The 8,072-nt window shown below is 39.4% G+C and overlaps 1 pseudogene; it reads right to left on the bottom strand.

The window, feature by feature from the left end:
* Positions 1-6,325: 6,325 nt before the first annotated feature.
* Positions 6,326-6,455, bottom strand: LOC119473346 (annotated as a pseudogene).
* Positions 6,456-8,072: the final 1,617 nt, after the last annotated feature.

Here is an 8,072-nt window from a genome sequence, read left to right as displayed (position 1 = left end):
TTCTGACCTGTTCTAAAATGGATGAGTACATATATGAATAAAATGACTTTATACATACATGAATAAAAAGAATGAATGGGGCTATTTGAGCTGTAAGCTCATATGGTTGTAATCTTTGCACACTCTAATACCGACCTGCCATGGGCAGAATCTACAGCAGGATCTATCTTGTTAGGCCTCTGTAGGCAAACTAGCATGATCCCCAACACCTGTTGAACTCTCTCCCATTACCTGGATACTAAGCCTGCTGGGTCCTAGTCATCTCATAGTTAGGTCAAGGAGTTTGAGTTTCCTTTTTAAAGAAATTTCCATTTTAGTCTAAATTGACAAATGTGGCCTGAGAATAAATAACATTAAAATTATTTGGCCGAGCACAGTGGCTCACGACTCTAATCCCAGTACTTTGGGAGGCCAAGATGGGTGGATCACCTGAGGTCAGGAGTTCAAGACCAGCCTGACCAACATGGTGAAACCTTGTCTCTAAAAAAACAAAAATTAGCCAGGTGTGGTGGCACATGCCTGTAATCCCAGCTACTTGGGAGGCAGGAGAATCACTTGAACTCTGGTGGCGGAGGTTGCAGTGAGCCGAGATTGTGCCATTGTACTCCAACATGGGCGACAAGAACAAAACTTCATCTCAAAAAAAAAAAAAATCATTTGCATATGCTTCATTGACGATATACAAGTTATTTCCATTTTACCAATATTCTGCCTTCTGTATAGTCAGGGCACCAACCTCCTGCAGATCAACCCTACATTGAGATATTTCTCATGGAGAAGTGACGAGAATGATCCTGGAATCCTCAGATAACCTTTCTTTTTCTGCTCCTGCCTTGAAGAAGTTTAGAATCTGTAGTCCTAGAATTGCAGTTAGTGGAATTGGCAGCCTTGCACCCATCCCTGCAGAAAGATGTACACTGAAATAAATACCTTTGGCACAATGACATGGCTTAGATGGCATTTCAGAGCTAACAACAGGCATCTGAGCAATCTGCCATCTCACTGACATTCCACCACATGCCTCAAAATTCTTCAGGCAGGCCCTACTAAAAAATCTTGCAAGGTATGTACTTCAGGTAAATTCTAACCATAATTTAGGTGCATTTGAGTGATTCCAGATGTTCAGATAGTCATCATTTGGCAGGACAAAGAGTCCAAAAGAAATGGTGTGTAAGGACTTTTAAAAGACCTGAGCAGCAAATGGTCAAAAAGAGTTTCCAAGAAATTGCTTTATCCTTACTTAATCCAGCTCTTAGCTTTTAAAATTAATTCAAATGTACTATATATGAAGATTTCACCTATAAGTTACAGTAGTAGCAAATGAACAGCATGTAAACTGTGACATAATAGGATAGATACTAAAGAGGACTCTATATATTCTTGGGGAGCAACTTTTCCCCCAAGTAATTGGTAACATCCTTTTCTTGATCTCTGCAAAATGTAACCATTGAGGTCTAATCTTCATGAAGCTGAACACTTTCCTTGAATTCCCTGTGAATGAATGAAAGGGAAGGCTTAGCCAGTAGAATTTTTATTTGTTTTGTGCAAGCTACACTCCTAGATGCAAAGAGTTAAAAGGGTATATGGGGCATCTGCAGAATAAAGTTTTGGAAATGCCTGTAGAATAAGCTCAAGATCTTCCTAAGCTATAGGGTCTGGTGGATTTGTGTTAAAAGAAAGCCTGGAAAATTTTGGATGGTACTGTCAATCAGACTTTACATTGAATTATGGGTTTTATTAGAACTCCCCAAAATAAAGAGCAGCTTGTGCTTTAGACTTCCAACTTTTTAAAACTCAGCTTTAGACATAAGGTTTACTACTTAGTTATAATAAAATTCTGGTTACAGTGATTTGTAGGTAGACACATAGGTTTGTAAAAGTCTCTGAAATTATTAAAGCCTCAGAGTAGTTTATAATGATGGAAAACCCCCTCAAAATTACAGTTAGAAAAAAAAATCACAAGTATTTTGACACAAACCCATTCATAATTTTACAATCAGTACTTGTGGTTTAGCAAAGATAGGAGAATGAGACTTTTTATATGTTGCTGGTGGGTATAAATTGCTACCAACTTTCTGAAGAACAATTGGCACTATACATCAAAAGCCTTAAAAAAATGCATGTTCTTTGGCCCAATAATTCTACTCTGTGAAATTTATTCTAGGGACATGAACATACACACACAGATTTATAGACAAGTATTGTTCATTGCAGCATCATTCTTAATGAAAAAGAACTGGAAACAACATAAATGTCTAACAGTACAGTATTGTTTGAATAGATTATTATAAATTCAAACAATGGAACACCAAGCAGGCACTAAAATAATCTTGGAAGCATATTTAATAAATAAAAAAATTCATGGGAAGAGAAAGGACTAAATGCATAAATATTTATTATAAAAGTACCACAATACTTGAAACGAATGTCTATCAGTAATGGACTAGTTGGGCCCAGGAGTTCAAGGCTTGAGTCCAGGGGTTAGAGGCTACAGTGAGCTACAATTGTCACTGCACTCCAGCCTGGGAAAAAGAGAGAGACCCTGTCTTAATAATACTAATAGACTGGTTAAAAAATGTGGGGAATCTGTAATAGAATACTACACAGTGTCAAAATGAACAAACATGTGATATAGACCCATTTCTGATACACTGTGAGTGGGTACAGTATATTATAGAATAGGCTGTATAGTATGCAACCATTTGTGTAACTAAAAGATACATCTGTCTATCTATGTACAGGAATTTCCGGAAGTCTGCCAAAGAAACTAGTCACATTAGCTGCCTCTGGGGAAGCGAGAGGTGGGTTGGGGGTGGGAGGGAGACTTACTTCTTGTGTAAAATTGAAAAACAAAATTAAGAAAATAATGCCGGCGTTGGGGGCGGGGAGGCGGGAAGAACATAAATGTCTCCAGGTCTAATGGGACAGCAGATGGGGGTGGGGAAAGGGATTTAGCTTGGTTCCAGTGAGCGCTGGGCCTAGCACCAGCCTAGTCCTAAATGGGACTGCCTTTACTTCCTTTTCTGAGTTTATAATTATGGCTACATCATCCACTTCCTGGCTGAGGCCTGCACATGTAATTAGTTTTATTGCTGTAACTCAGTTCTCAATGTTGCTTACATATTGGAATACTTGCAGGCATAAAAAATTACTAAAAACATACCAAGCTCCACCCTAGACCAATTAAATCCAAGTATCTGGGGTAAAAATCTGGCATCCAGTATGGTTTACAGGCTCCCCAGGTGATTCTAATGTGCAGCCAGGGGTCAGAATCTTTGTTTTAATCTGAAGCCTTGATTTGACTGAAAATGCAAATGCTCCTGCAAGGGCACCATAATGTATTATCATTGAGTTATGGGCTTCCTGAGAATAGGTAAAAGGTTAAGTGAACATTGATCCTTTCCAAAAAGATGAATAGAAATGCTGAGGTCAGGAAAGCTGGGGACCATGGAAGGGGCATCAGGAAAAGAAAATTCAGAGTGAGATAACCCACATCCTTGTCTGACTTCTGGCACTTCTTTTCATTTTTTTTTTTTTTGAGATAAGGTCTCACTCTGTCACCCAGGGTGGAGTGTAGTGGTGTGATCTCAGCTCCCTGCAGCCTTCACCTCTTGGGTTAAAGCAGTCCTCTCACCTCAGCCTCCTAAGTAGTTGAGACTAAAAGTAAAGGCCATCATTCCTGGCTGATTTTAATTTAATTAATTAATTAATTTAGTAGAGATGGGGTCTCACTATGTTTCCCAGGCTGATCTCCAACTCCTGGGCTTAAGTGATCCTCCCACCTCAGCCTCCCGAAGTGCTGAGATTACAGGTATGAGCCACCACAGCCAGCCTCTTCCACTTTTTGGCTGCATGGACTGGATCAACTTATAGACCCTCTAGGTGTGATCCACTGTGGTAACTGGATTAGTGCAGAGGTTTTGAACATGGCCTCAGAGAAGAGGACAGAGGAAAGACGTGGGGATTCCATGTCACCTTTACCCTTTTAGAGACTAGCTTTTTGGTAAGCTTTGTTTTCAAGAAATGATTTCCAGATTAAAACAAAATCCCTAAATTACATAGCCTCAGACGTCTCTTTAGTTTAAGATCTTTGCTTCTTAATGTAAGCCAAATATGAGCCTAAATGTAATGCTTTCTCATCATTTCTTTTGTTTCATTTTTCTCATCATTTCTTTTGAGTGTTGGAGAGACCATGGAAAATTCTACTGCTTTCATTTGGACAACCAATGGCTTTTCAACCCAGTTCTTTTGTTCTAGTTCCACAGGCAGCAATAATTTATATTTTTAAGCCGTACAAAATAAATACCCCGCCCCCAAACTGCTGATTTCTTCCCTAGAGTGAGAAGTTCTCCAGTTTGTAGACCACTTCATGCATAGTAACTTCTATACCAGAGCTGGGACCAGATGAGGCATTTGCCTTGGGTGCAAAATTTAAGTGGCATCAAAAATCTCAATAATCAGGATAGGTAATACTTTAATGCAATACTTTAAAAATCTACATTAATGCAAAACTCCAGGGTGAACAAATAATCAATATTTTATTTGTTTTTTATTTTTTTGAGACAGGGTTTCTATCTGCCCGGGCTGGAGGTGCCATCTCTGCTCTCTGCAACCTCTGCCTCCTGGGCTCAAGCAATCCTTCTGCCTCAGCCTCCACAGTAGCTGGGATTATAGACATGTGCCACCACACCACGCCTGGCTAATTGTTTTATTTTTTGTCGAGACAGGGTTGCACTATGTTGCCCAGGCTAGTCTTAAACTCTGAGGCTCACATGATCCACCCAGTTCAGCCTCCCAACATGCTGGGATTACAAGCGTGAGCCACCACAAAAAAAAAAAAAAAAAAAAAAAAAAAAAACCCACTCATCTTCTTCCAGGCCCTATTCTGTATTGTCCAATGCACTCACCTCAAATCTAGCACTTAGGAATTTGTATAAGAATGCAAAGCTGGAAAACATTAACAAGTTTGGAAGTGGTATTTGGAAATTTTGTGGCTCAAATTGATTTTGGTAGGCCTAAGAGATAGGACAGGATAAGAGAAAAAATAAAGCAAGAGAGAACACTTTGATATCTAAATTTGTGGTTAGGAGGGGATATTTTATATTTACCTAAAATTTAAAAGTGATTACCTTTCTTTAACATCTTGATAAAATTCACAATGACAGGTTGAAAAATTTACAAAGATAATAACAAGTTGAAAAATTCATATTAAGACCATTTCAATCATTGAGAAGGCAGAACAACAGGCACTTGAATTACTTAGTGTTTTCTATCAGCACACGCTGTGTTTCATTAATTTATCACACAATGAGCAATTAACAACTCTGACTATATATCTTGTCAAGATCTCCAATGTATAACATGCATGTGGCCTGAAATGAATTGGTGATAGGAATATCAACTTTCCTATAAAGTTGATTTAGGTGGAATTAATATATGTTTCCATCTGGGTTTTTTTTTTTCATTTTTATTATTATTGATTTTTATTTTATTTTCCCCATTTATTTATTTTATTGCATTTTAGGTTTTGGGGTACATGTGAAGAACATGCAAAATTGTTGCATAGGTACACTCGTGGCAGTGTGATTTGCTGCCTTCCTCCCCTTCACCTACATCTGGCATTTCTCCCCTTGATATCTCTCCCCAGCTCCCCACCCCCCACCATCCCTCCCCTGTTTCCCCCCAACTGACCCCAGTGTGTAGTGCCCCCCTCCCTGTGTCCATGTGTTCTCATTGTTCAACACCCGCCTATGAGTGAGAACATGCGGTGTTTGATCTTCTGCTCTTCTGACAGTTTGCTGAGAATGATGGTTTCCAGGTTCAGCCATGTCCCTACAAAGGACACAAACTCATCGTTTTTGATGGCTGCATAATATTCCATGGTGTATATGTGCCACATTTTCCCTATCCAGTCTATCGTTGATGGGCATTTGGGTTGGTTCCAGGTCTTTGCTATTGTAAACAGTGCTGCAATGAACATTCGTGTGCACGTGTCCTTATAGTAGAACGATTTGTAATCCTTTGGATATATACCCAGTAATGGGATTGCTGGGTCAAATGGAATTTCTATTTCTAGGCCCTTGAGGAATCGCCACACTGTCTTCCACAATGGTTGAACTAATTTACACTCCCACCAACAGTGCAAAAGTGTTCCTATTTCTCCACATCCTCTCCAGCATCTGTTGTCTTCAGATTTTTTAATGATCGCCATTCTAACTGGCGTGAGATGGTATCTCAATGTTGTTTTGATTTGCATTTCTCTGATGACCAGTGATGATGAGCATTTTTTCATATGTTTGTTGGCCTCATGTATGTCTTCTTTTGTAAAGTGTTATTCCATCTCCCTGCTCCAAAAATCCATTTAATATATTGTCCTCGGATAGAGGACGTATCAGATATTAAACTGATAAGAACAGATACTACACTTGATCTTAGCCAAAAGGCCGAGAAGCGATCCATGTGGGTTTTGAACAAAAATATTGCTTCCCAATTATCTGGATACTCTAGTGATGGTTAATTTTCCTTGGTGAACTCATTGAAGGCAAGATTTTGAAGCACAGGGTGGAGGAACATTTAACAGAGGGAGCCAAGCTTTGGTGCATACCATCTGGCTTAGGAAAAAAAAAGAGAGACAGACCATCATGTGGCCAATATGTGGCTTCTTTTACTGGAAGATCTAATTTTTATTCATTTAACAAATGTTTATTAAGCATATATTATACTCCTGGCACTCTTCTAGGTGCTAGATTCAGGAGTGAACAAAACAGACAAAAATCTTAGCCTTATTGAGCTTTCCATGAGAAATCATCAAAAACAGATGAACATAATGGGATAAAGGATTATTTGATTTAGAACCATGCAAACAAACACAGAGAAATAAATCAATTGCCTTCATCAACCTGACATGAGTAATCCCCATATCCAGTCCTCTTCTGGCTCCCTGTCAGAGGCCCACCTCCATTGTCCACAGGTATGGCATGTTACTAAAAGCAGAATGTAAATTGATCCAAGTGGTGCTGGAATGGGAAGTATATCAGGCTGGTGGGAAGCATTGTCAGTGGAATATAAGCCTACAGCTGCTAGATCATGACCAGTAACTTCAGATTTTTATGTAACTCCCTTGACGTTTTTGTTCAGGCAGCTGATTTTAAAATCTCAATTGTATCACTGAGTCAAAAATAACACTTCTTCAGGCTAAAGACCAGGAGTTTGCACCTTGGTCTTAGGTTTGAGTTCAGCAAATCCAGAAAGTCTTCAAGGATAGGGAATTGCAATTTGTTGTAAGTCCGGGCAGTAAGAAAACTCCTAAACTAGCTAAATCATCCTTGACCTGTTGGGTCCCAAATAAAATTTTTTTATTTTTATTTTTTTGAGATGGAGTCTCACTCTGTCACCCAGGCTGGAGTGCAGTGGCATGATCTTGGCTCACTGCAGCCTCTGCCTCCCAGGTTCAAGTGATTCTCCTGCCTCAGCCTCCTGAGTACCTGGGATTACAGGCATGTGCCACCACACCTGGCTAATTTTGGTATATTTAGTAGAGTCAGGGTTTCACCATGCTGGCCAGTCTGGTCTCGGACTTCTGATCTCAAGTGATCCACCTGCCTTGGCCTCCCAAAGTGCTGGGATTATAGGCGTGAGCCACTGCACTTGGCCCCGAGTAGATTTAGATCATGATTTTGGGTGACCTGATATCTTATGTTCTGATTTTAGTACATATTCATTCGCTTATTCATTCATCAAACATTAGCTTCTCTGGGTGAAACACTACTCAGCCTAAAATGAGCTCCCATCTGACAAGCCTTTGAGAGTTATTCAGACAACTGGGACTTCAGTGGCCTTCAAACTATAAAATACAGTTCTTCCCTTGATATTGCTAACCCTGGATAAGCACAAAATAGAAACATTTGATTGTAATCAGAGGATTACCTGGGTACATTTTCTGAGCTTAGTAAAGATGTCGCTGAAGTACTGTGCTTCATTTAGATTCTAGAATATCTGTTATAGGGATTTGTAATGTGGGCATTTTTTCTTTTGGAAGATATTGTGCTTCATGCCTACTTTTTTTTTTTTTT

This window comes from Cebus imitator, unplaced genomic scaffold (genome assembly GCF_001604975.1).
Source record: "Cebus imitator isolate Cc_AM_T3 unplaced genomic scaffold, Cebus_imitator-1.0 Scaffold150, whole genome shotgun sequence".
Taxonomy (NCBI): domain Eukaryota; kingdom Metazoa; phylum Chordata; class Mammalia; order Primates; family Cebidae; genus Cebus; species Cebus imitator.
This window is presented reverse-complemented; position numbering and strand designations above follow the sequence as displayed.